General features: G+C 43.8%; 1 protein-coding gene across 6 annotated transcripts in view; it reads right to left on the bottom strand.

Moving 5' to 3' along the window:
* The window catches only part of LRP1B (LDL receptor related protein 1B), a 2,031,260-nt gene that overhangs the window by 255,253 nt on the left and 1,749,640 nt on the right, over positions 1–26,367 (bottom strand). The gene's annotated exons all lie outside the window — the stretch shown is intronic.

The following is a 26,367-nucleotide window of genomic DNA, read 5'->3' as shown; positions in this document are numbered from 1 at the left end:
GATAGACCTACAAAAGACTATAAAGGTGAACTAAAAAATCAGCCTGAAAAAAATTGGGGGACTTTTTTTTTCTACAAGCACATTCCCAAAACATCAGTTAATTAGTTCCTCCGAATTTGATTTTTAGGGGTAACATGTAGTTTAGCCCACCATTCTAAATCGGCAGCTTTCCTATTGCATCTTGGCATATCTCCAGCAAAGGCTGGATAGTGTAATGGTTGAGGGCTCTGCCTCTGACACAGACGACAATGGGTTCAAATCTCGGCCAACACCTATTCAGTAGGGAGACCTTGGGCTAGACTCCCTTAAGCTGAATACTCACCTGACGACCCAGGAAGATGGATCCTAGTGACGTCCCTCGAGGATGAGTGATCCACGATTCATCTTTATGTGGGTGAGTACACGCGACGGCGGGCACGAATGGAAGTCAAATGATTGCAGTACTTTGCTTGGAATTGTCGGTATTCTTAAAGATCAAATCCGCCATGACGGTTGTTATTGTCGTGCACCCCCAAACATTGTTGGCGTAATTGTGCACTGGTACCCATGTCTTGAGATCAGGGCCGGGCCGAGGCAGAAGCGAGAGAGGCTCCAGCCTCAGGGTGCAGTGTAGGTGGGGGTGCACAGACCACTCAGCTATCATTCCCCTATTGTGTTTGAAGCAGAGAGAAATAAGAAAAGGGGATACATGGCAGTGACTGCAAGCCAGGTAGCTAGAGATTAAGGTGTTGGGGCCCTGGAGGCCTCTTAGTCTAATAGCAATCAGTGTGTGACGGCTGGGGTAGGAGGGATGGAGGGGTGCACTTTGGTGTCTCAGCCTTGGGTGCTGGAGGATCTTGTCCCGGCTCTGCTTGAGATCACAGAAATGATTGCTTGTTGCTCAAAAAAATTGCTGGTTGTCGAAAAAAATTGCATAGTGAGTACGGGCCTTTACATTGCTTCTGCCTACTGAGCGTGCCCTAGTGGCTGCAGTTCTGGCACTTTGAGTCCACTAGGAGAAAAGCACAATATAAATGTTATAGTAGTGGCTAAATAGTGTAAAGCAGAGCCAGATTATCCACCAGGCAACACAGGCAGTTGCTTTGATCTAGTGAAAGGTCAGGGGCCCCAGCAGCCCCAATAAAGATTTACTGCCCCTGTTGATGTAACTCTTTATGGGCCGTTAAAAACAGTCTTCAGGGATGCTCTCTGTAACATAGATACTAAGACACATACAGACAGTGTTTTCTCCTGCCCCCCCCCCCCCCCTTAGTTTAGCTGTCAAACACAGGCCGGTGTCTGGAATGACTAATGTTATTTGTGTGATCTCTGTCAAGCGTTCTCCACTAAGAACATGTTTTGACAAATAGTAATAGTTTGACACACTCTGGCATTACCCGACAGCAAAAAAAGATGCAATTTGCAGAGTGTGAGCAGAGGGGAGCAAAATATCTATTACAGGGGGAAGGGGGGAGATTTTCCAGTGACCTTTCATTCAGTGATTTAGGGTTGGTCCTGTGTCTGCTGTATTCAGGTTTGTTGATATAAGGCAATGTGAAACACAAGGCTAGCTGATAAAAGTGCAAGTAGAGGGCAGCAAGCTGGTAAATATACACAGCATGATGCAGAGCTTGCCTGAAGGGTCTGTGGGCAGATCTGTCTGGTCTCTACTCATTGTTATAATGACTGCATGTGCGGATAAGGTGTTAAACAGGTTGAAAAGTTTTTGACAGTCCCTAGACTCCAGGAGGGCTGATTTCTGACTTGTGTGAGAGATTGGCAGGGACAGGAGTCCTATTACATGCAAGTAGCCTCTGTGTGATGTAGGACTGCAATACAGATGAGCTCTCTGCTCCATCTCAGGCTATTCTCAATTTCTTTCCACTCCCCCTCTCTCTGGGCTAGTGCATGCCAAAATCGCAATAGCAATCACTGTCAATTTGTGAGTGCGATTTTGTGAAGCGGTTTTCAGAGCGATTTTTAGATGAATTGCTCCAAAAAATGCCACATGCAGCATGCTTGCGATTTAAAAAAAAATCACAACACTGCTGTGGGAACACCCTCATAGTGTAACATTAGCCAAGCGCTTTTCAAATCGCTCTTGGTGTGCACCAGCCCTCCCTCATTCACCTTTGTTTCCCTCTTCCCCTAGTGCTGGGTGTTTATGTCTTCTTGTGTCATACAGGAAAGCTAAATAAAAGTGCAATCCTGGTGAGGCAAATATCTTCTTCCCTCTCTTTCAGCTTTTCTCTCCTCACCAATTCTACCCTTCTCTGCATGGGTTGTGTGCAGGCAGTGGGGGGGCTGGGGGATGTTGGAGTGAAAACGGTGATGGAAAGAGGGGTACTGTAGCTAAGGAGCTGTGGGCCCCGATGCAAGTTTTACAATGGGGCCCCCCAAGCACTCTATACATTACAATTCTTACAGCGCACCTAAACCTGCCAATGGCAACCACAGTGTCAGAGGTGCAAGAAGGGGGTGGGGAACAGTTTGTTAATGATTACCACTATTCAAATTATCTATAGAAGTGATTATTATGAGCACTGGACCAATTGATGCAGTTGATACCTCTGCACCCCCTATTGCTACGCCCCGAGGCAGGGATCATGGTGCCAGGAGGGAGGTCAGTAAAAATGTGTTACCTGACTGAGGGAGATGGTGGTCTGGTAAAGAGAGGGAGGGGATATCCGAGATGGGAGAGGGGCATATTTGAGGGATTATTAGAGATGGTGGCGAAGGGGAGGACATAAGTGGGGGTCAGGGGGGAAGGAATGAGCCTTGGGGAAATAAAGTAGCAATACATCTGTTGACATCTGGCTACCAATACTGGGGGTGACAGCTGGCTATATATACTGGGAGGTCAACTGGCTACCTATAGTGGGGGCTGGGGGTCACTTGGCTGGGTTGTCTTGCTATCTATTCTGGGGGGACATCTGGCTACTACCTATAGTAGGGGGACATCCAACTACCTATACTGCCGGTCACCTATACTGGGGGGGCATCCTTTCAACAGGGTGGCAGAGGAGGGGGGACTCAAATGTATTGCTCTGCTTGGGGCCCTGTGTGGTCTTAATCCGGCTCTGGTGTAAAGGTGAAGGGCTCTGCCTCTCTCTGCCTCCTGGCTCATTCTGTTCAGTAAGCCAGCACCTATTCAGTAAGGAATCCTTGGGCTAGACTTCCTATAACTGCCACTGCCTACTGAGCATTGCCCGCCAGGAGCGCTTTGAGTCTACCAGGAGAAAAGCCCAATATAAAAATTATTTGTTGTGTTTTGTCATATTACATTGTTAACTACTTACTATGCACCACCACAGAAGATGTTGGCCCATTATAAATCACTAATGATAGCACCCCATGTATCAATTAGACAGGGACTTTGGTTATGTTGTTTGATTGTTTGGTGTCTGTAAAGTGCATTCAGCCAGGTGGTAATTGTTTTTCTTTCTTTCTTTTCCTTTTTTTTAGTCAAAACTTATTCTGGCAACAACAGAATTAGCATTTCTGCATGTAGCTTAGCAACTGCTTGGCGGTGTCTTCATAACTCATTTATGCAGGTTATGATCCCCATATGCAAACAATAGTTCTATTCTCAGGTGCACAGATTGTTGCAGGATTTCTTTTTGTAACTGTGCAGCATAAATACTAACTCCACTTCAATACAAAAAAAAAAAAAAAACTATGTAAACTATATAATCACTCTACAAGTAATTCTGTAGGTCCATGGATTACACAACTATCAACTACTAGAACTATCTTTTGTTAACAAATTTGAAACCATGGCAACCGTACATGGCTTGATGTTAAGTGAAAAGTAATGTGGCCAGTTACTTACCTGGGACTTCTTCCAGCCCCCTGAAGTCCTCCTGGTCCCTAACAGTCATTCCGTGCTGCTCCATTCCTGTGCTGTGCGCCTCTGAAAGCTGGATAACCCAGCGAGTCGCTGACCACTTGATTGTACTCTCATGGCTGTGAGCATTCTGCACATGTTCAGTAACAATTTTTACTTACTGCGTAATCGTAGAATGCTCCTGGACAGGGGAGCGCAATTGAGATGGAGGAAGCTTGCAGCATGCAGTGTCCAGATGGGGACAGCAGAGGAACGATGCAACGAGGAATGCCGTTGAGGGACCAGGAGAGCTTCAGGGGGCTGGAAGAAGCCCCAAGTAAGTAACTGACCACATTTCTTTTCACTTAAAATGTCCTTTAAACAATGTGGATAACATGGAGTGCGACGTTCCCTTTGTATTGTTCACCTGCTTTCACAGGGAACAAAACGCTCACTGTGAAGCAAGTCTAAAATGGGATGGCCAAAAAACACTGGCCCCCCAATACAAGCCCACACATCAGTGGTACAGAAAACATCATTTTATTGGCTTCAGATTTCAGGTTTGGAATCAGTGTCGCTAGTCCTTGATATTTTACACAGCTGCATGGTACACTTCAGGGATTCTCATTCGGATTTCACGGAATTGAAATTTCCGATCTGAAATTGGATTTCCACAGAAATACCGCATTACCGCAACTCAGTAATTTTAGCCCACACACCAAACTCGGAAGCATTAGACCAATCAGAAAATGCAGAGTCAACTCAGAAGTATTTGGCCAAACAAAGCATGCAAAAAAAAAAAAAAAAGGACTCCTCAGAAATCGGAAAGTGGAAATCAGATTTCCAAAGAAATACCACATTACTGCAACTCGATTATTTTAGCCCAACCACAGAACTTGCAGAGTCATCGGTTGAAGTATGTGGCTAATCAGAGGATGCAAAAAATTTCTCCCCCCCCCAAAAAAAAAGAATTCTCCAGAAATCGGAAATCCACAGAGTCAATAATCTGCATTGGCGGAAATCGGAATTTCAGCAGAATCAGTAATTGACATTTCCGACCATCTCTAGTACGCTTCACACTGCCCAAGGTACCTCACACATTATCCCCTTCGATATCTGAGCCTGGTTTTGGACTGTGAAGATCAGCCACTACAAAAAAAAAAAACAGTTTTCAATGCTCAAATCATGAAAATCAATTCATATTCTGCTGGAATAAACCAACTGAGACCCGAAACGAACAAAGGAAAACAATCAGAGCTGAAAACAACTTAAGCAACGTTGAGAGTGGAAGACATTGAAATGCACTATTACAGAGTATGAATATCATCAACTACAAAGGCGACATTTCAGGCCTACCGCTGTCTTGTCATAATAGAGCAGTGATAAAAGAAGAAAGTTTCACATCTTGAAAGGAAATGCTTCTAACAATGGCAAAAAGAAAAAAAAACTCAAGATACCAAGAGAAGTTTTGTCCAAAACTGCAATAAAAAGAAAGTTAAAAAGCACAAAAGGATTATAAAAAAAAATGGTTGTAATTGGATTGCATTTAACGCTAATATAAAAAAAGGGGAGTTTTCAATCAATCGCGGACATCTTTATCACAAATTAGTATTCCAAGCCTAACACCACTTATCTAATAACACAATCTGATTTTTTGCCAACGGTTTAAATTACTTTTCACCAGTTGACTTGTTATGCAAAGACCGACCTGGAAGAGCTGTTTGAGTATGCAAAGCCATGCGTACACATTAGACAACATATCAATCTGAGAATAGGCAACCGCTTTAAAAGCCTCTCTAGTTAACACTGGCCAGCTAGAAAAAGTTTTTTTAGGAACAGCTGCAAAGAAAAGTTCTTAAGAGCTGAAATCGACAGGGAATCATGGTTTGTTTTCAGTAGCAGCTGTACAGAAAATACAGATGATAGAATAGAAAAATGAATTTAAATAATGGACATTCTGATAGTTATTTAGTATTTTTTTGTTCATGGTCATAAATATAGGGGATCACTTACAGCTTGGTGCATTGGCTTTTAGTATCTGGGATTTCACTTGACTTGAACTCTCAGATTCTTGTATCCCTTTTCCATACATCTCCCTATGGATGGCGCTACTGGGGCACTGGCCCCACCTGGGAATCTCTGTGCCCCCCCCCCACTCCTCAGTAACATGCAATTAACTTTTTCCAGGCTCCAGCTGTGTACAGAGTACAGTATAGGGTATCTAAAAATTCTCCATGTCTGCCTGAGTCTAAGCAGGTAAACCAAGGGTCTTATCCATTTGTGATAAATACCTCACAATCCTTGCAAGATCCCTTGTAATTAATGTATCTTGATGACACTTATATTTGCAAAAAAAAAAAACCTCCCTAACTCCTTCAAATTGTATGTTCTAGCATTTTCAGTCAACAGGAATAGAGTCCGAAGAAGGCTTACAAGATGAAAGCTTATTGTTTTTCTTTTAAATTAGCGAATAAATTAGAGTTTGTAATCTACACAAAGGAAAATGGTATCATGGTCTTGTCAATGGTGTCATGTTCATAACTATTCTGCAGCTTCCCGTGGATTTTAAACAGTCAGCACCCTTCCTTCTTTAAAAACTGTATGATGGCACGTTGCTTCTGCTCGGCGTCCAGTATTCTTTGGCAATTAACGATACCCGAGGTGACATGTGACATGATGAGATAGACATGGGTATGTACTGTGCCTAGCACACAAATAACTATGCTGTGTTCCTTTGTTTCTTTCTCTGTTTGAAAGAGTTAAATATCAGGTATGTAAGTGGCTGACTCAGTCCTGACTTAGACAGGAAGTGACTACAGTGTGACCCTCACTGATAAGAAATTCCTCTTTTTATCTCGTTCTTGCTCTCAGAAGCCATTTTCTGCTAGGAAAGTGTTTTATAGTTGAAATTTCTTATCAGTGAGGGTCACACTGTAGTCACTTCCTTACCTGATATTTAACTCTTTCAGACAGAGAAAGAAAAAAAGGAACACAGCATAGTTATTTGCATGCTAGGCACTGTACATACACATGTCTGTCTCATGTCACATATTACTTCGGGTATCCTTAAAGAAAAAGCTTCAGAAACACTGATATAGGGGAAGACTTCAATGACTTATGTGAGTTGGTCATAATGATAATAATATTGAGTTGATGCACATTTTACATAATTTGCATGCAAATGTGTATAACCTAGCACTGGCCCAATGAAAACCATTAGCTACAGCATTTGATTAGTCCAGTTCCAAACTGGGCTAACTTGCAGGAATTTAACATAACATTTGCATCAACTTGCAATTATCCCGCCATATTGACCAACCTTAGAACTCAATTACGGCATTGTGCCCCTGCTTGGAATTCATTTTTCACCCATAGAGGTTCTGAAACACCTGTACACAAGAAGAGTTGAGAGGAGAGGGAGGGTAAGGTGTTGCTCCCCCCCCTTCCCTGTGTAACTTACAATTCATGGGGGCCCCCAGCAAAACTTTGATAGGGCCCCCAAATATTCACACCTCTTCTCTTGCCTCCCCTTGGTGCCCTTCATGGCCTTGGGGCCCATCTTACAAGGGTCATAAAACAAGTGTGGCCATTGTGATGTTCACACCTATAACAAGTGTAGCCACAAAAACACAATCTAAAGTATAGTCCCCTGTATCAGAGGAAGGGAAGGTTAGTAGTTTGGGCCTCCGACAGCTCTGGAGTGGACCCCCCTGCATTTGCATGGCTCTGGCTCTGGCCCCTACTGATGATATTTGCACCACTGTAACACCTCTACTACATAAAACTCAACATACTATATTGTAGCAACCATATAATGGTCAAGAACCGAAATGAACAATTAGCAAGAACCAACCAGCAAGAATTCTTCAATATGTAGCAAAAAAACCAAAGATTAGTCACTGGGTATAGACATGATCAGATTACTAACAATCCCTTGTCAGTAATCTTTGGAGGATCTCCGGGTGGTGATGGGGAGCCAGAGGACAATGTGGGAAGCCTCTTTAGAATCCAGAGGTTTCGTTTTTCTTAGGTAAATATGTGATTTTGTGTATGAGATTTGGCTAGGGTACACTATAAAGGGAACCCACTGTGAAAGTGATTTGGAGGCTGCCATATTTGTTTCCTTTTAAACAATACCAGTTGCCTGGCTGTCCTGCTGATCTCTCATGCATTAGTAGTGGTCTGTCTGAATCACGCACTTGAAACACGCATGCAGCAAACCTAGTCAGATTTGAGTCAGGGCACCTGATCTGCAAACTTGTTCAGGAATTATGAGAAAAGGGATTATTGACACAGGATAAGGAGGAAAGTCAGGCAACTTGCATTGTTTACAGCAGGGGTTCTCAAACTTGGTGCCGCAGCACCCTGGTGCGCCTTGGGCACCTTTCAGGGGTGCCTCGGGCATGCATCCCCATCCTTTATGCAATACCATCAGATAATGCAACCACACATTGATATACAAAGTGGCTGCATTACCTGCTAGTTAACCTTTAGTCCCCGCAACCATGGTTGAAGTTGAACATGAGAGGAATCTCGGTGCCTAATAAGCATCACTAGCTACTTGGAGTGGGTCGTCGCCTGATAACGGTCATAACACCATTTTGGTGGTTGTTTTTGCTGAGGGGTGCCTTGAAAAAAATTCAAAGCCATCAAGTGTGCCCTCACCCAAAAAAGTTTGATAACCACTGGTTTACAAGGAAATGAATATGTGAGCCTCCATATCTCTCTCACCTCAGGTTCCCTCTACACTTGTAAAATCAGAACCCAGATTGGTGGTTCTCAATCCACAGACTGTATGTTTGTTCCAGGTGTATGGCACAGAATCCTTTGTAGCCAAAACAACATGGCAGCTGACATTTCTTTTAATCTCCCTAGTGGTATGATTATGGATTTTAGGGTCTAAAAGTTGAACAATTTTTTCATAAGCTTTTAGACCCTAAAAGCAGGAAAAAAAAATCATGCCGCTGGTTCGACCTGCTCCTGCACTTACTTACCTCCCCTGGATTCAGCGCTGCAATTCCAACTCCATCCACTGGTTGGTGCTCCACCCCTATAGTGAGATCGCTGTCTATCATCATGGCAATCTCACCAGAGGGATTGAGAGCCTCCGAAGACCAGAAGAGAAAAATGGCTGCCAGCTGGATTCCGGGGGAGGTGAGTTGCAACCCTCCAGTGCGCAAAGACTCTGCATATGCCTCCCAGTGGCTTCCAGGAGTCAGGCTCGGAATTGCTGCTATGACCTGCGAATTTCCGTCCCAAGCCTGACTCGGGATTACCACTAAGGATATAATCTTCTGTTTTCTCTATCACTTTTCTTATAATAGAATGTGATATCAAATACTTTTCTTGTTTAAGTTAAACCTGGTGGTGATGAGGGTTGTGGCACAGTAGTGGTGGTGGTGGTGGTGGTGGGGGGGGGGGGAGCAAGTAATTCAGCCCAAGTTTCCCTCCTCCCAAAAGTTATCAATCAACACCATGTAACGGCTGTTAGCCGCTTACAAATCTCAGTCTCCGTATTTAGCTAAACGCACCCACGAGCAATTATCTACAATTCCCATAACTTATTCTTCCTATAAACGAGATAAACATTGTTAAGTCTCATTATATCTCAGCGATGTAATGCTCTTTTCCAAACTAATAATTCACATCGAGAAAGAAATCCTCCAATCTCAACTAGAAATAATGCAAAAAAGTTAGACACATTAGGTAAAAAAAAATATTAAAAAGCCGATCTCCATTATGTCAAAATGTGTTATAATTGTGGCTGCTGATGACTTCCAGTTACGCCGTCTGATTATAATTGGAGCTGTCAAGCCTGCTGGAAAAAAAGGCAACATAATTCAATGTTTTACTGGTTGAGATGCATCTCTATGGCAACCAGCGTTGCTGTTCTGCTTGCCATTAGGTTTTATTGTGTTATAAACAATAGTACAGTTCTATTGTTATAAAGTAACAACCTGTAAAATAGACAGCATTGAATATACATAAAAAAACAAAGCGGGTTAAGTTTTTTTTTTCCCTTTTTCACTCCCTTGGCCTAAAGCGTATCAATGATTCATGGGTAATAAATTGTTGTGTGTTCTGTCATCTAGCGCTAACTGCCATTAGTGCTCTGCACATTACCCAACCTGGTTTCGCGAAACAGCATCATTTGGGACTGCCGCAGTCAATTTGGCGCTCGGCAACAACAGAGCTAATTTCATTTATGTATCAGCGCGTAAAGCTGGGGCGAGTGGAGATGATTCAGAGGCTTGCTCCATGATTCAAGGTTTACTGAAGAGTGGAGAGGGTGACGGATGATGACAGATTCTAATCAGAGGCAAACTTTTATCTTAGTTTTGGGATAAGGCGGAGGAAAGGTTTAGATGTGGTTTATTTATCTTGCGTCCTTCAGGCCACTACCGTGCTCTATTTTATTTTTCCTTTTTTTTCTTAATCTGCATACATGTTAGAGTTTCATTGCCCAAAATAACTTAACATTTAGGCTGGGTTCACACAAAAAATGTGTACAGTTCTGTTGCAGTCCTGTCAGTTTTCATCAGGTTGCATCATTTTTATATGAGTTTTCTTTGACTGGAGTTTTATATGAGATTTCTTTGGCTGGGTTCACACATACAAGATGTACAGTTCCATTCTAGTGCTGTCCCAGAGCCGCCGTTAGGGCATCACAGGGGAGAGAAATGTATGGCGCCCAAGGGATTTGGGGACCCAGCCAAGGGGACCCTACCATGAAGAAAAGTGAAGCACACGAAGGCGCTTATCAGACACTTGATCAGAGCAGCAAGTTCTGAGAGGGGTGCTTGCTGGTATAATATAGATTCTGAATGTCGTGCAATAGTAGCACCAGAAAAGCACACATACCTTTTCCTGCTACCTCTAACAAAGTCCCCCTGACCCCCCTCATTATTCACTTCAGTCAAATTCCCTCACCACGTGCAGCGCAGAGACTGTTGGCAGAGGTATGTAAGCTCTACACTTGTAACTCTTATTCAAATTTCTACATTAAATTTCACTAGAAGTGTGTAGATATTAAAAACACAGGTCCAGGCTAAAAGAAAGCAGAGAAAGTTTAATATACTATAGCCTGTTCTCAGAGGTGACCTTAGAGTACATGAGGCCTGGGGCGAGTGTCATATGCAGGGCCTAGAGCCATAAGTGTAGGCCATCTACCATACCACAATGCTCACGGGCAGGCCCACTTCTAATGCAATATGCCTTATTATTGTTTAAAAACAATTAAGTGTGATAAAGGCCACTAAGCCAACTATTAACTGGAGATGGGTACTAAGCTGGCTGGGGAGCTCGGGATGGGCTCTAGGCTAACTGGGGCACTACGGATGGGTACTAGGCTGGCTGGGGAGCTAAGGATAGGTAGAGGCTGGCTGGGGAGCTTGGGATAGCTACAGTAAGGCTGGGGAGCTAGGGGTGTGTACCAGACTGGCTGGGGATGGGTGCTAGGCTGAATAAGGAGCTGGGGAGCTCCCCATGCCTTTCCTGCACCACCACCAGGGGACAGGGTGATATGTGTTGTGTTTGTTGGTCTGACTTTGCTGGCTGACTCTGATTCTGTTGGTGATACTGTAGAGTCTTTACCTGCTTAGCAAATTCCAAAATAAGATGCTCCTGAGTCCTGTGAGAGGTTGACTGTCGCAGACTCACAGTGGTCGGTGTTGGATCAGTGGTATTTTGTGCTCCCATGGCCGGGAGTGCTATGCGCATGACGTAAATTAGCAGGTCAGTACCTGAGAATAAGCCGACTAGGAAGAACGGGGCTCTCAGTGTGAGCGCAGTGGGCATGACTGCGGGGCCCCTTCAGGTGCGCCCCCCCCCCCCCCCCCCCCCAAGGCCACCTCTGCTGTTCTGTTCATCCCTGCAGTTTGCAGCTCTGAACAAAACTGAGAACAAGAGTTCAGCGATTAAAGGGAATTGGGCAAGACAAGGAGACCTAATAGTGAGTGAGGGATACTGGCTGTGTGTGATGTAAGCATTTGTATGGAGTGTTTGCATTTTGTGTGCTCTATACAGCATGTAAAGATGGCTGTGCTGTTTTTGGATCTGAAGAATCATGCACACTTACAATGCACATGTGAACACATGGGGCTGGATCCTCTAAAGAGTGCTAACTGTTAGCACACCTGTGCTAAGCAGTTAACACGCGAGATGCCTTGCACGCATCTTTATGCGCGCAAAGTTCCCCGCCCACGCCGTAACTATCGTTTGCGCATGATAACGCAGACCTTTGCGCGCGAACTTGTCCCTTAGGCATGTTTCGATTCTTCCTGTGCCTTTGTACTCTTAAAAATGAACTAATTTCCAGTTGCAAACAGCCCAGAAACACAAGAGATGATTGTGTCACCTGTAATAATGCATCCTGTCATGTGGTAACGCAGGAGATAGAAATGCATGTAAATATGAAAGTTTCACATGCAGGGCCGGCGCTACCATTAAGGCAAAGCAGGCAGCTGCCCCAGGGCCCCAGAGCTTGTAGGGGCCCCCAGTGGCTACAAGAGGAAAAAATTTTTTTCAAAATCGGCCTTATAGTTTTTGAGAAAATCGATTTTAAAGTTTCAAAGGAAAAAAAAACACATTTAAAAACCTGCCGACTTTAATGGTTAATAGCAAATCCACCTTAAATGCTAGAAACCCTAAATTTGCAGGGTATGTTAAGAAGATCATTAGGAATAAGAGGAAAAAACAATTTTTCAAAAAGACCTTATAGTTTTTGAGAAAATCGATTTTAAAGTTTCAAAGGAAAAAAAGTATACTTTTAAATGCGGTAAATGTCACTTTTAGTAGCAAACCTAACGGTAGTGTAATTTTACATGCATCAAACGAAAGCGCAATAAATTTCCTGACGGGGTTTCCAGGGGGTCTATACGTAGCCGCAGCGCTTTGGCCAGGGATCGCTATACAGCCGCAATATGGCTGTATGAAGATCCCTGGCATGTTTTCCTATTTTCCCAATTTTTTTTTTTTTATGTTTAGAGTGTGGGAATTTAAAAAAAAAATTGTGGGGTCCCCCCTCCTGAAACTTTTTAATCCCTTGTCCCCCATGCAGGCTGGAATAGCCAGAATGTGGAGCTCCGACCGATTGGGGCTTCACACCCTGACTATACCAGCTGCAAAAAAGGTCTCTTAATGCCGATTTTTGTTCCTGGGTATATGTTGGGGGGGCCCCCCAGGTTTATTTTGCCCTGGGGCCCCATTGTTGCTTAAACCGGCCCTGTTCACATGTCCATGCCCTGTCCTGTCAGTTTTGTACCAGTTTTCACACATACAGTGGGCCTGATTCACAAAGCGGTGCTAACAGTTAGCACCCTGGTGAAAAGCCCTTTATCACGCCTAAACTCAGTTTAGGCATGATAAGTTTAGGTGTGATAAGTTTAGGTGTGATAAGTTTAGGCATGATAAGTTTAAGCACCAACTGGGTTAGCACCGCAGTGCACAAGTTTTGCGCTAGCAAAGTCTGGTGCACTTCGCATAGAGTTTAATGGCGCTGCTTTGCGTGCGGGACTTTGCAAGCGATCTAAACTTATCTAAACTTAGCATGCCTAAACTTATCACACCTAAACTTATCACGCCTAAACTGGCTTTTCACCCGCATGGTGCAATGGTTATCACGCCTAAAGTCTCTAACTGGGTTAGCACCGCTTTGTGAATCGAGCCCAATGTGTTCAAGTTCAAAAATCCATTTTGAAGCAGAGCTTGCTTTTGGCTGTACACCTGTAGATACAGGCCGTGCATGCGCAGTATACCCCAGACCGGAGGACTTTCTGGAGGATCCAGGCGGCGCAGAAGGACGGCGAGGGAACGATTAGCCGGCAGGGGGGGGGGCTGGAAGAAGCCCCAGGTATGTTTTTCCTGCCCCATCTCAAGTTGACTTTATTGCATTAGCGCAAACATTTCATTTTGAGTGTAATCCCGGTTTAAAAAAAGAAGACGAAGAGAAAAATGTAATGCCCAATGGCACTTTTGAAAAAGTTTTACAAACCCGTGTACGATAATTTATGCATGATTATCTTTAGTGTAACTTCCCCCCGCCCAGATTTATAACATTTGTGCTGTCTCTGCAGACTCTACTCAATTCAGTTAAAACATCTGCTTCACATTGAGTATCCAGGAGCCACTGAGGCCAGGGGGACCAGAGACAAGAACATTTCCTGGGCCCATATGCTGAGAGCCACCTGAAGTTTTACTTAATTCAAATTAAAATGACAGCAGTGGCCTAACGAAGTTACAAAAGTCACACAGTGCGGAGTTATCATGTGTTTTCTGAATCATTATCCAGAGTTTTATGGCTTCCATGTGCTGTTCCATCGATCGCTTTATCAAAGGAGCAGAGATAAAGGAAAGGATATCATTTATTCAGGAAAAAAGACATACCGCTCCAGGTTAGCTCTGTATTATAAAGTTACATTAGCAAACATGCAGACACTTGAATTCTTTCTTTTTGCTAAGGTTTCTGAAAACTATTGCAAAGGTTTCTTAAAGAGCCTGAACTTAGAACGTCCTCTCTGCTCTGAAAGAAAAGCAACAGCATAATAAGCATTTGTTGTTATAGCTTTCCAGAACTGCAGCAATACATCTGCAGTGTGTCTACTTCCTGCTTGTATGGAAGCAAACAAAGGGTTAACATCTTGAGCTTGATTCACAAAAGAGTGCTAACTGATAGCACGGCCGTTTTCGCGTGAATTTTCGCGCTAAACGATAACGGTTTTGCGCGCAAACGTGAATTTTCACGCAAACTCGATACCATTTGCGCGAGAAAAAATGCGGTTGCGTGCAAAAATTTTAATGCTTTGCGCAAAAATTCACGATCGCACAAATTTTCGGCCGTGCTATCAGTTAGCACTCTTTTGTGAATCAAGCCCCTTGTGTTTATGTATTAGCTGTATCTGCCGAGGACTGCCAAATTTCTGTGCTGACACGGCTGAGAGATCAAATTGTTAATTCAAAGTGATAAGTGGCTACCTTTAGCAAAAGCTGCATAAAAAAAGGATTACCAGTACTTGTTTCAGAGATATGCAAATTAGCATTGTTGCGTATCAGGGAAGTTCCTCCCCTCTGTCTTTTCAAGGCTTTAATTTGATAGGCAATTCTCATGCACAAAAGTCTACTTTGCCTTCCTAGGATCTGCTGTTACATAAGGACATAAAGGCAGATGAGGTTGTACAGGCATAAATGAAACAGCTGCAAGGCACAGACATGACACGAGCAGGCCACGGAAGCTAGGATCATATTAAGTGCATATCCAGTGGCGTAGCTAAGGAGCTGTGTTCCCTGATGCAAGTTTTACTATGGAGCCCCCCAGGCACCCTATACATAACAATTGATATAGTGCACCTAAACCTGCCAATGGCAACTACATAGTCAGAGGTGCAAGAAGAGGATAGGGGGCAGATTGTTAATGATTACCACTATTCAAAGTATCTATAGAAGTGATTATTATGAGCACAGGACCAATAGAGAGCTAATGCTGCAGTTGAGGGAGGGCCCTTCGGGGCCCCGAAGCGGTCCCAACCTCTGCACCCCCTATTGCTATGCCCCTGTGCATATGTATGACATTCCTGCAACTGAAGTTTCATTCTCCTAATACTCCCCATTTTCTAGAACTATAGTGATGATGATCATAATCTGTTATTACGAGTATATGCAATTACGAGCATACCTATTTACAGTTTAGACATTTAAATGATTTTGGATAATTATGTAAAATCTTGCGTAATTTTGTGCCAACTTTAACGGTTAATAGCAAAGTCCTCATACATGTGATCATCACCAACATTGCTGTGCGTGTGTTAAGGGGAATGGTAAGAAAAAGATATACACATTTTTCAAAAATACCTTGTAGTTTTTAAAAACTGTTTTTAACCTCTTGAGGACCGCAGTGTTAAACCCCCCTAAAGCCCAGGCAATTTTTCATTAACTTGGCCACTGCAGCTTTAAGGCCAAGCTGCAGGGTGGCACAACACAGCACAAAAGTGATTATTCCCCCCTTTTCTCCCCACCAACAGAGTGTAACGATTGGTGTCAGCAAGAGGCACAAATATCTGATTAAGTGGTGATATGCAGATATGTTAGAGTGAAATAGTAAGTATCTTCCTGATGGTAAATCAGCGGAAGGCTCACTAACACGGTAAGTGCCTGAAATGATCTACTCAGACCAGTGTCACACCCCGAACCTTGATTATTGGGGATCCGCAGTATCGCCAATAATACAAGGATAGACCCGATTATATAGCAATCTGCGGAATTGCTAATAATGCGGGTAGATGTAAAGCAGTGGACACACGAACAACATGAAAATATACAAAGCAGTAAATATTCACAAAGTTGTGGAAATATCCACCACACGGCAATTCCTCAGAGGTGTGGTTACCTCTGAATGGGAACCCCGTGTGTGAGATCCCCCAAAGTGGCAGTGGAGGAATCTCAGCCTCTGGCAGTAACGGTCTGCTAGGGCCGGCGTCTCAGGGAGGCAAGCCTCAGATAATAACCCAACAGTAGGAGACGTTCCACTGAAGGGAGCAAGGTCAGACAGAAAGAGGTTCGGCAACAGTACAGGCGGCAACAGTACAGAGACGTGAGACGAGAGAATAGTCAGGAACCAAGCCAATAGTCGTTAACGGTACGGGCTGGCAGAGTACAGAATCAGGAAGCAGAAGAGAAGTCAAGACAGGCACAGAATCATACACAGAGAATCAATAACAATAATAATAATCTCCTAGTCTAGGTGTGAAGTCCTTGGTTTCAACACCTGGGATCTAGTCTAAGGTCTGAGTGCTGACACAGGGTATCGCAAACACAGACAAAGTGTGACTGAAAAGCACTTCCTTATATACTGCCTGGGAGAGAAGTCTCCACCCCAGGCAGCAACCAATCAGAGCAGGCTAAAATGTCAGCTGACCTCCAGGTCAGCTGACACGCTTTCTAAGAGTATAAAGGCGTGTCTGGTGTGCGGCCGCACCCCCTAGAGGCAAGATGGCAGAACCCTGGTGAACAGCATGTTGGTGAGTTTGGAGCAGAGTGCTCGGACGGGTGTGCGCAGCGGATGCGGACGAATTTCCGCATCCCGCGTTGGAAGGTCCGCTTGCCGGACTGGATGCGACCATATTTCCGCAATCCATCCGGCGTTGCAGATTTTTCGTTACAGTACCCCTCCCTCTAGGCGTGGACTCCGGACACGTCCCACCTGGCCTGTCAGGATGGAGCTCATGGAACCGTCTCCTAAGTTTATCAGCATGTAAATCACCTGCTTTGACCCAGGATCTTTCCTCTAGACCGTACCCTCTCCAATGCACCAAATACTGCACTGAACCCTGAACTCGTCTGGAGTCCAAGATCTCCTCAACCTCCCATTCAGGCTCACCATCAACCATGACAGGGTGAGGAGGGGGGGAATCCACCTGAACAGCTGGTTTCAGGAGTGACACATGAAAGGCTTTCCCCACCTTTAGAGACTGCGGTAACCTGACTCTGTAAGTAACACGATTAACCCTTTCGGAAATTGGATATGGTCCAATATACCTGGGCCCCAGTTTCGCGGATGGCTGCCTCAGAGCTATATGACGAGTTGATATCCAAACTCTGTCTCCTGGTTTAAACTCCCACTCCGCAGACCGTCTCTTATCTGCCTGCCTCTTCTGTATGATGAAAGCCTTTTTTAAATTTTCTCCGACATTAGCCCAAATCCTCTTGAAAGATTCCTGCCACTCCTCCAGGACAGGGAATGGAGAGGTCGACACTGGCAAAGGAGAAAATTTGGGAGATTTCCCATTGACAATTTGAAAAGGCGCATAACCAGAGGACTCATTCCTGAGATTGTTATGTGCGAACTCAGCAAATGGTAGAAACTCCGCCCACTGGTGTTGGGCGTCCGCCACATAACATCTCAGGAACTGTTCCAAAGATTGATTGGTCCTCTCTGTCTGGCCGTTGGTCTGTGGATGGTAACCTGATGAAAAGGACAACGACATACCCATCCCCTTACAGAAGGCCCGCCAGAACCTAGAGACAAACTGGACCCCTCTGTCTGAGACAACATTCTCTGGAATGCCGTGTAATTTAAAGATATTTTGAATAAAAAGATCTGCTAATTTTTGAGCAGTAGGGAAACCACTCAAAGGCACAAAGTGGGCCATCTTACTGAATCTGTCTGTGACCACCCATATGACAGTCTTTCCATTGGAATCTGGAAGTTCTCCCACGAAGTCCATGGAAATATGTGTCCATGGCTCCTGAGGGGAGGGCAGAGACTGCAAAGTTCCAACTGGAGCCAGTCGGGAGGGTTTGCTCCTGGCACAGACGGTACAGGTCTTAACAAATTCCTTGCAATCTTGTTGTAGAGATGGCCACCAGACAGATCTACACAACAATTCTTGGGTTCGGGTAATGCCAGGGTGTCCAGCATTCTTGTGTCCATGAAACAACTGCAGCACTTTGGGACGTAAAGTACAAGGGACATAAAGAACCCCTCTTGGTTTCCCTTCTGGCACTTCTAATTGAAAAGGACTTAAGAGGCTAGGAAGGTCTTCAACTATCTCAGTGGCTGCCAGGATGATCTCTTTCGACAGAATACTTTCTGAGGAAGGAGATGGAGCAGTTTCAGGTTCAAAACAACGAGAAAGGGCGTCCGCTTTAACGTTCTTACTCCCTGGTGTGAATGTAATTATAAAATTAAAACGGCAGAAAAAGAGAGCCCATCTAGCCTGTCTGGGGGTGAGTCTTTTAGCTTTTTCAATGTACTGTAAATTTTTATGATCCGTGTACACAGTAATTACATGCTCCGCCCCCTCTAACCAGTGGCGCCACTCCTCAAAAGCAAGCTTGATGGCTAATAATTCCCTGTTTCCAACATCATAATTTCTCTGGGCAGGAGAGAATTTTCTGGAAAAAAAAGCACAGGGATGAAGCTTGCCCTGAAGTCCTGAACGTTGAGACAATACTGCTCCTACTCCAACCTCCGAGGCATCCACCTCCACTATAAATGGGTAAGCAACATCTACATGACGTAATATGGGAGCAGAACAGAATGCCTCTTTCAGAGAGGAAAATGCCCCAACTGCTTCTTCTGACCAATGAGTGGCATCAGCCCCTTTTTTTGTCAAATTAGTAAGCGGAGACACCACCGAAGAGAACCCCTTGATAAATTTTCTATAATAATTTGCGAATCCCAAGAATCTCTGTAGTGCTTTAAGCCCAGATGGTTGTGGCCAATCCCTTACAGCAGAGACCTTTTTGGGATCCATGGACAACCCTGATGTAGAGATAATGTAACCAAGAAAGGCAATCTCCTTTACCTCAAAAACACATTTCTCTAATTTCGCAAACAATTGATTCTCCCTGAGTCTTTGTAACACATACTTCACATGTTGGCGGTGTTCCGTGATATTTTTAGAAAATATTAAGATATCATCTAAGTAGACGATTACAAAGCGACCCAGTACCTCCCTAAAAATCTCGTTGACGAACTCCTGAAAAACTGCAGGAGCGTTACACAACCCAAAGGGCATCACCAAGTATTCGTAATGCCCCTTGGGAGTGTTGAATGCCGTCTTCCATTCATCTTCCTCCCTGATACGGATCAAATTGTAGGCCCCCCTTAGATCCAACTTAGTGAAAACAGAAGCCCCGGGAACCTGTGTAAATAAATCGTCGATTAGCGGTAGTGGATACCGATTCTTAATCGTGATCTTATTTAGACCCCTGTAGTCAATACAGGGGCGCAAACCACCATCTTTTTTCTGAACGAAAAAGAATCCCGCTCCTGCAGGAGATCTTGAAGGGCGGATGAAACCCTTCTGCAAATTCTCCTGAATGTACTCGTCCATGGCCAATTTTTCCGGGGACGAGAGGTTGTATAGGTGGCCCCTGGGTGGCATGGTTCCTGGTTTCAAATCTATTGGGCAATCAAAAGGTCTATGGGGGGGTAATTGATCTGCTGCCCTAGGACAAAAGACATCAGCATATTCCTGATATTGTGGAGGTACTCCTTCCACTTGAATCTTAGTAGAACACAAAACTACATTCTGTAAACAATGTTGTGTACAATAAGGCGACCAAGTAGTCAACTGCCCATTCCCCCAATCAAACTGAGGAGAATGTAATCGTAACCAGGGCAACCCTAGTATCACCGTAGAGGTAGACATCTTTAAAACGAAAAACTGTATGACCTCCCTGTGCAGAGCTCCCACTTGCAGCGAGAGGGGAGGTGTCTGACACAGTGGGGACTTTCCTTGCAAAGGAGTGTCATCAATCGCTGTAACATATAAATGTCTTCCTACCGGAAGTACAGGGATATTTAAACTTAAAGCAAAGCTTAAATCTAAAAAGTTAGCTGTTGACCCGGAATCTACAAATGCTGTGGTAGGAAAGTTCTTCCCTTCCCAATTTAGGGAACAGGGCAATAAAATTTTTTCTTGTTTTGGAGGTAAAACAATTCCGCTTAGGGTGGTACCCCCTACCACACCTAAGCCGAGGAGTTTCCCGACTTCCTACCACAGTTTTGTGCAATGTGGCCCTTTTCCCCGCAGTACATGCAAAGACCCTCTCTGCGTCTTCTTGACCTTTCCGCCTCCGTGAGGCGCCCGTGGCCTAACTGCATCGGCTCCTCAGTCTCAACTGCTGCCGAGCTACTGGCCCCAGAAGTCCTAGAGTACATGGGGTACCTGCCCTTCTTGTTGTACCTCAGACGCCTATCTATTTTAATAGACAGCGTAATAGCCTCATCTAGATCTTTGGGTTCCGGATGACTAACCATCACGTCAGTTACTGCTTCTGACAACCCATCTAGGTATCTATCCAAGAGTGCATATCGCTCCCATCTAGAGGACACAGCCCACTTCCTAAACTCTGACGCATACTCCTCAGCAGTACTGCGTCCTTGTCTAAGGTTTTTGAGCTTACGTTCGGCCGTGGCGGCACTATCTGGATCATCGTAGATGACCGCCATGGCCTTAAAAAACTCCTGGACAGAAGACAGAGCAGGATGCTCATCAGGTAAGCCATAAGCCCACGTCTGGGAATCTGCATGCAATAGAGTCTTGATAAGAGTGACCTTCTGAGCCTCGGTTCCCGAGGACACAGGTTTCATCTCAAAGTAAGACAGCACTCTGTGACGGAAATTCTGGAAATCTGACCTTGTGCCTGAAAATTTCTCAGGAATGTTCATTTTAGGCTCGCTAAGAGCCGGGGGAGGTAGAACGTTAAGTGGTGATTGCAACCTTTGGACAGTCTCATTTAACTGAGTAATCTGAGCCTGCTGTGCAGTTACAGTAATCTTCAGCTGTTCTAACTCTGCCCTTACAGTCTGAAGCTGGTTTATCACCCCCTCCATCTTACTTCTTTATGGTCTGTGTTTCTGTAACGATTGGTGTCAGCAAGAGGCACAAATATCTGATTAAGTGGTGATATGCAGATATGTTAGAGTGAAATAGTAAGTATCTTCCTGATGGTAAATCAGCGGAAGGCTCACTAACACGGTAAGTGCCTGAAATGATCTACTCAGACCAGTGTCACACCCCGAACCTTGATTATTGGGGATCCGCAGTATCGCCAATAATACAAGGATAGACCCGATTATATAGCAATCTGCGGAATTGCTAATAATGCGGGTAGATGTAAAGCAGTGGACACACGAACAACATGAAAATATACAAAGCAGTAAATATTCACAAAGTTGTGGAAATATCCACCACACGGCAATTCCTCAGAGGTGTGGTTACCTCTGAATGGGAACCCCGTGTGTGAGATCCCCCAAAGTGGCAGTGGAGGAATCTCAGCCTCTGGCAGTAACGGTCTGCTAGGGCCGGCGTCTCAGGGAGGCAAGCCTCAGATAATAACCCAACAGTAGGAGACGTTCCACTGAAGGGAGCAAGGTCAGACAGAAAGAGGTTCGGCAACAGTACAGGCGGCAACAGTACAGAGACGTGAGACGAGAGAATAGTCAGGAACCAAGCCAATAGTCGTTAACGGTACGGGCTGGCAGAGTACAGAATCAGGAAGCAGAAGAGAAGTCAAGACAGGCACAGAATCATACACAGAGAATCAATAACAATAATAATAATCTCCTAGTCTAGGTGTGAAGTCCTTGGTTTCAACACCTGGGATCTAGTCTAAGGTCTGAGTGCTGACACAGGGTATCGCAAACACAGACAAAGTGTGACTGAAAAGCACTTCCTTATATACTGCCTGGGAGAGAAGTCTCCACCCCAGGCAGCAACCAATCAGAGCAGGCTAAAATGTCAGCTGACCTCCAGGTCAGCTGACACGCTTTCTAAGAGTATAAAGGCGTGTCTGGTGTGCGGCCGCACCCCCTAGAGGCAAGATGGCAGAACCCTGGTGAACAGCATGTTGGTGAGTTTGGAGCAGAGTGCTCGGACGGGTGTGCGCAGCGGATGCGGACGAATTTCCGCATCCCGCGTTGGAAGGTCCGCTTGCCGGACTGGATGCGACCATATTTCCGCAATCCATCCGGCGTTGCAGATTTTTCGTTACACAGAGCTTTCTGTTGGTGGGGTCTGATCGCCCACCCCAATGTTTGTTTGTTTATTTGTGTTTGTTTGTTTGATTTTTTTTTTCAAAAATGTCGTTTTTTTTTAAATTACGTGTAAACCCCCTCCCTCCCTCCCCCCGCTTCAGCCTATGACAGCCAATCACCTCTGCTGTTAAGGATCGCAGCGCTGTACATGTACGATTACGCCGTCTAGTAGTCTCCCGAGCGGAAACGTCGCTCGGAAACTGAAGGCGGAGCTTCGCTCCGCCCACCAAGCAGGAGATGCGCGCACACCCTGCGCGCGATCTCCTGCAAAACACAGCCCCAGGACTTTACGCCAATTGGCGTTAGGCGGTCCTGGGGCTGCTGACACGGCCATTGGCATGACGTGGGCGGCAACAGGTTAAAGGACACCCGAGGTGAAAATAAACTAATAAAATAAACAATTGTATCTATCTTCCTTCTCCTAAAAATGAATCTTTAAAATATTTCACGGTTTTATTTTATATTTAAATCTACTTTTTAGGCATTTACAGTGGGACTTTGCGTTTTAATGCGACGTTAAAGTCGCAACGTGTCTGCGTTAAGAGGTAAAGCACTGCAAGCAGTAAGTTACCACAACGCAGCATACTTAACGCGACTTTAACATCGCACTGTGAATGGCCCATAGGATTAGCATTGCAGTGCAGTAAAATGCGTTATAAGGCTTTATAACGCACGACCATAACTTCCCACTATGAATGCGACCTTAAGTTTTAACTGTTTTATTGTTTTTGCTCAATGCCACATTCATTGAAGTATACCAGAGTTAAAATTTATGAACTATTGATCCTTTTTAGCTCTTTCCTGCTCTCAGAAGCCATTTTCTGCTAGGAAAGTGTTTGATAGTTGTAATTTCTTATCAGTGAGGTCACACTGTAGTCTGACTCAGTCCTGACCGAGAAAGGAACTGCCACTTACATATCTGATGTTTAACTCTTTCAGGCAGAAAAAGAAAAAGGAACACAGCATAGTTACGTGTGTGCTAGGCACTGTACATACACATGTCTATCTCATCAAGTCACGTCACCTTGGGGTATCCTTTAGACTCAGTAAAATTACAGTTTAAAAACATTTTTTCTTTGAATTTTCAAAATCGATCATCTCGAAAACTACAAGGTCTGTTTAAAAAAAATATGTGTATGTGTGTATATATATATATATATATATATATATATATATATATATATATATATATATATATATATATATATATATTATATATATATATATATATATATATATATATATATTTTTTTTTTTTTATTATTACTATTTCCCGTAACATACTCACCATGCATAGCAATGTGCTCCCGTGAGCAATCCCCCATGCTGCCCCCGGTAGCCCAGGGATCAATTAATGGTAACACGGTTCCTGTTAATTGATCCAAGTCCCCAAGAGAAAAACCGACAGCTTCTCAATAGAGGCCACGGTCTTTCTGAAAAAAAGTTTCTGTCCTCCATATGCTTCCAGGAAACTAGGAGGACTGGAAAAAAAACAAACTCGCTGTATAAAATAGTAAAGCTACTTCTGCATACATTTTTTAGTACAATAAACACACATTATTACATTTAAAATTAACTGTTTATTTCTCACGCCAAAAATTACCCACATAAATTTTTTTATGAAAAAAAAAATTACAATAAAAAAAACAAAAACATAAACAGTTACCTAAGGGTCTGAACTTTTTAAATATGCATATGAAGAGGGTAAATTACAAACATTTTTTAAATGATAAGCTTGTAAATAGTGATGAGCGCAAAACTGGAAAAATGCACCTTTATTTCAAAATAAAATATTGGCGCCATACATTGTGATAGGGACAAAATTTAAAAGGTGTCATAACCGAGAGAAATGGGCAAATAAAATACATAGGTTTTAAATATCGTAGCATGTATTATTTTAAAGCTATAGTGGCTGAAAACTGAGAAATAATTAATTTTTTCAATTTTTTTCTTAATCTTCCTGTTAAAATGCATTTAAGAAAAATAATTGTTAGCAAAATGTACAACCCAAAGAAAGCCTATTTGGTGGTGGAAAAAAGTAGATCAATTAATTGTGATAATTAGTGATAAACTTATTAGCGAATGAATGGGAGGTGAAAATTGCTCTGATGCATAAGGTGAAAAATCCCAGCGGGCTGAAATGGTTAAAGAAGGTTTGTGTAGATAGAATACTGGGAGTAAGAGGTGATAGAATATGATTGCTTTCTGACTCTCTGCATCCTTTACAAAGACCTTCCTTGAACTTTCAGAAAGGCCGAGTGTTTTCAAAGTAATTTCATATAATTTAAAATTACCTTTGCAATTCAAATTACAGCCAGATAGGATTTTTTTCTCTAAAATTGTCAGAAAATTCAGATTTCCGTAACCTTTAAACACCCCTTAGTATGGTCTGACGTGACCCCGGTTAATTTGGTAAATACTTTCACTGAATGAAAGACACCTTTTAAATGGAAAACTCCACTTTTGTATATAAAATGATCAGAGACATAAGTTGATGTTGCAAGTCTTTTTGTAATTTAACCACTTACAGGACCACTATAGTAAAAAAAAAAAAATTTTTAAATACATGTAAACACATACAAATAAGAAGTATGTTTCTTCCACATTAAAATGAGCCATAAATTACTTCTCTCCTATGTTGCTGTCACTTACAGTAGATTACACCTACTGTAAGTGACAGTTGCTGTCACTTACAGAAGATTTTGGCCGGCCTCCCTGCTCGCTGCACACTTTTTTAACAGTTGGACAGAGCAACTGCCATTCACAAAGTGCTTTTGAAAATAAAGAAAACCCTGAGAATCCACCATGAGGAGATGGGCTAGTCTAAAACCTGTCGGTTCTGTCAGATTTCTACTACCTACTGAAAGTGACAGGAAATTAGGAGAAAAGTAATGTATGGCTCAATTTACTCTAGAAGAAATGTACTTCTTAATTGTTATATGTTTACATGTAATTAAAATATTAACATTTTTGTGATAATGGCCCTTTAAGAAACCTTAACATGAGTCCCATATCAGAACTACCCCCCCCCCCCCCCCCCGTAAATTACAGGAGATGAGACTCACGTCGTGCTTTAAAAGCCACATGTAACGATTGCGAAATTATTTCCATGGTCAGCGAACAGGACACACGCTGACACTACGGAAATCCTCCACAAGCATGTAAATTTAGAGAACCCAGCTATGGTGCTATGCACCTGTAGAGGGAGGTTCCCACCAGCAGATGGAGCTGTGGAGTGCAGACAAACACAGCCTCTGCACTGCCATCGACGCCAGATGGGAATTGTACAAGTTGAAGCAATGCAGGGCAAGATCGCCCTTAAAGAGAGAGAGAACACAGAGACAAAATGTATGTGTGTCCACCAATCTAGTCACCACCCAGCGACGGTGAACACACAACAATGGAAATGAAGTGGGAACGCAATCGCCAGAGTGGCGATTGCCAATAGTGACACAAGACCGAGCAGGACAGAGCACGAGAGTAGCAAGAAGGCACAACCAGTAACAGCAATAAGAACAACAAGGAAAATAACAAACGCTACCTAAACGCGAACACCGCACTCATTCGCAACAGCGAACACGTTTAAGCACGAGCACCACGCGTAAGGCGCCCAGTGATAAGCGCGCCACCCTAACTAACCAAAGAAACACAAACACGAAATAGAGAACGCGAACGCTTGCTAAACGGTTACCTCACCCAGCCTACACCAAACAGACAGATGGGGCTACCAGTAGCAACCGCTGCTCTGGCTAGCACCCTTAAAACAGAACACAGAAGGAACCACCGCTGCTACCGCTAGAGCGGATGCGATCCAGACATATGGAGCAGCCAGTAGCAACCGCAGCTCTGGCCTACACTCCCAGACAGACAGAACGATTTCCTGTCGACTGCCGCTGGCGACAAGACAATCGAGACAGAGAGACAGAACAAGGCAATACAGAATACAACCTGACTGCACTAGAAGGGATGCCTAGTGCAGTCCCCAGGAATTACTCTAAGATAATCTTTAGCAAACAAGCAAGGC

Source organism: Hyperolius riggenbachi, chromosome 7 (assembly GCF_040937935.1).
Source record: "Hyperolius riggenbachi isolate aHypRig1 chromosome 7, aHypRig1.pri, whole genome shotgun sequence".
Taxonomy (NCBI): Eukaryota; Metazoa; Chordata; class Amphibia; order Anura; family Hyperoliidae; genus Hyperolius; species Hyperolius riggenbachi.
Note: the sequence above shows the minus strand (reverse complement) of the source record. Positions and strands in the feature narration are given on the sequence as shown.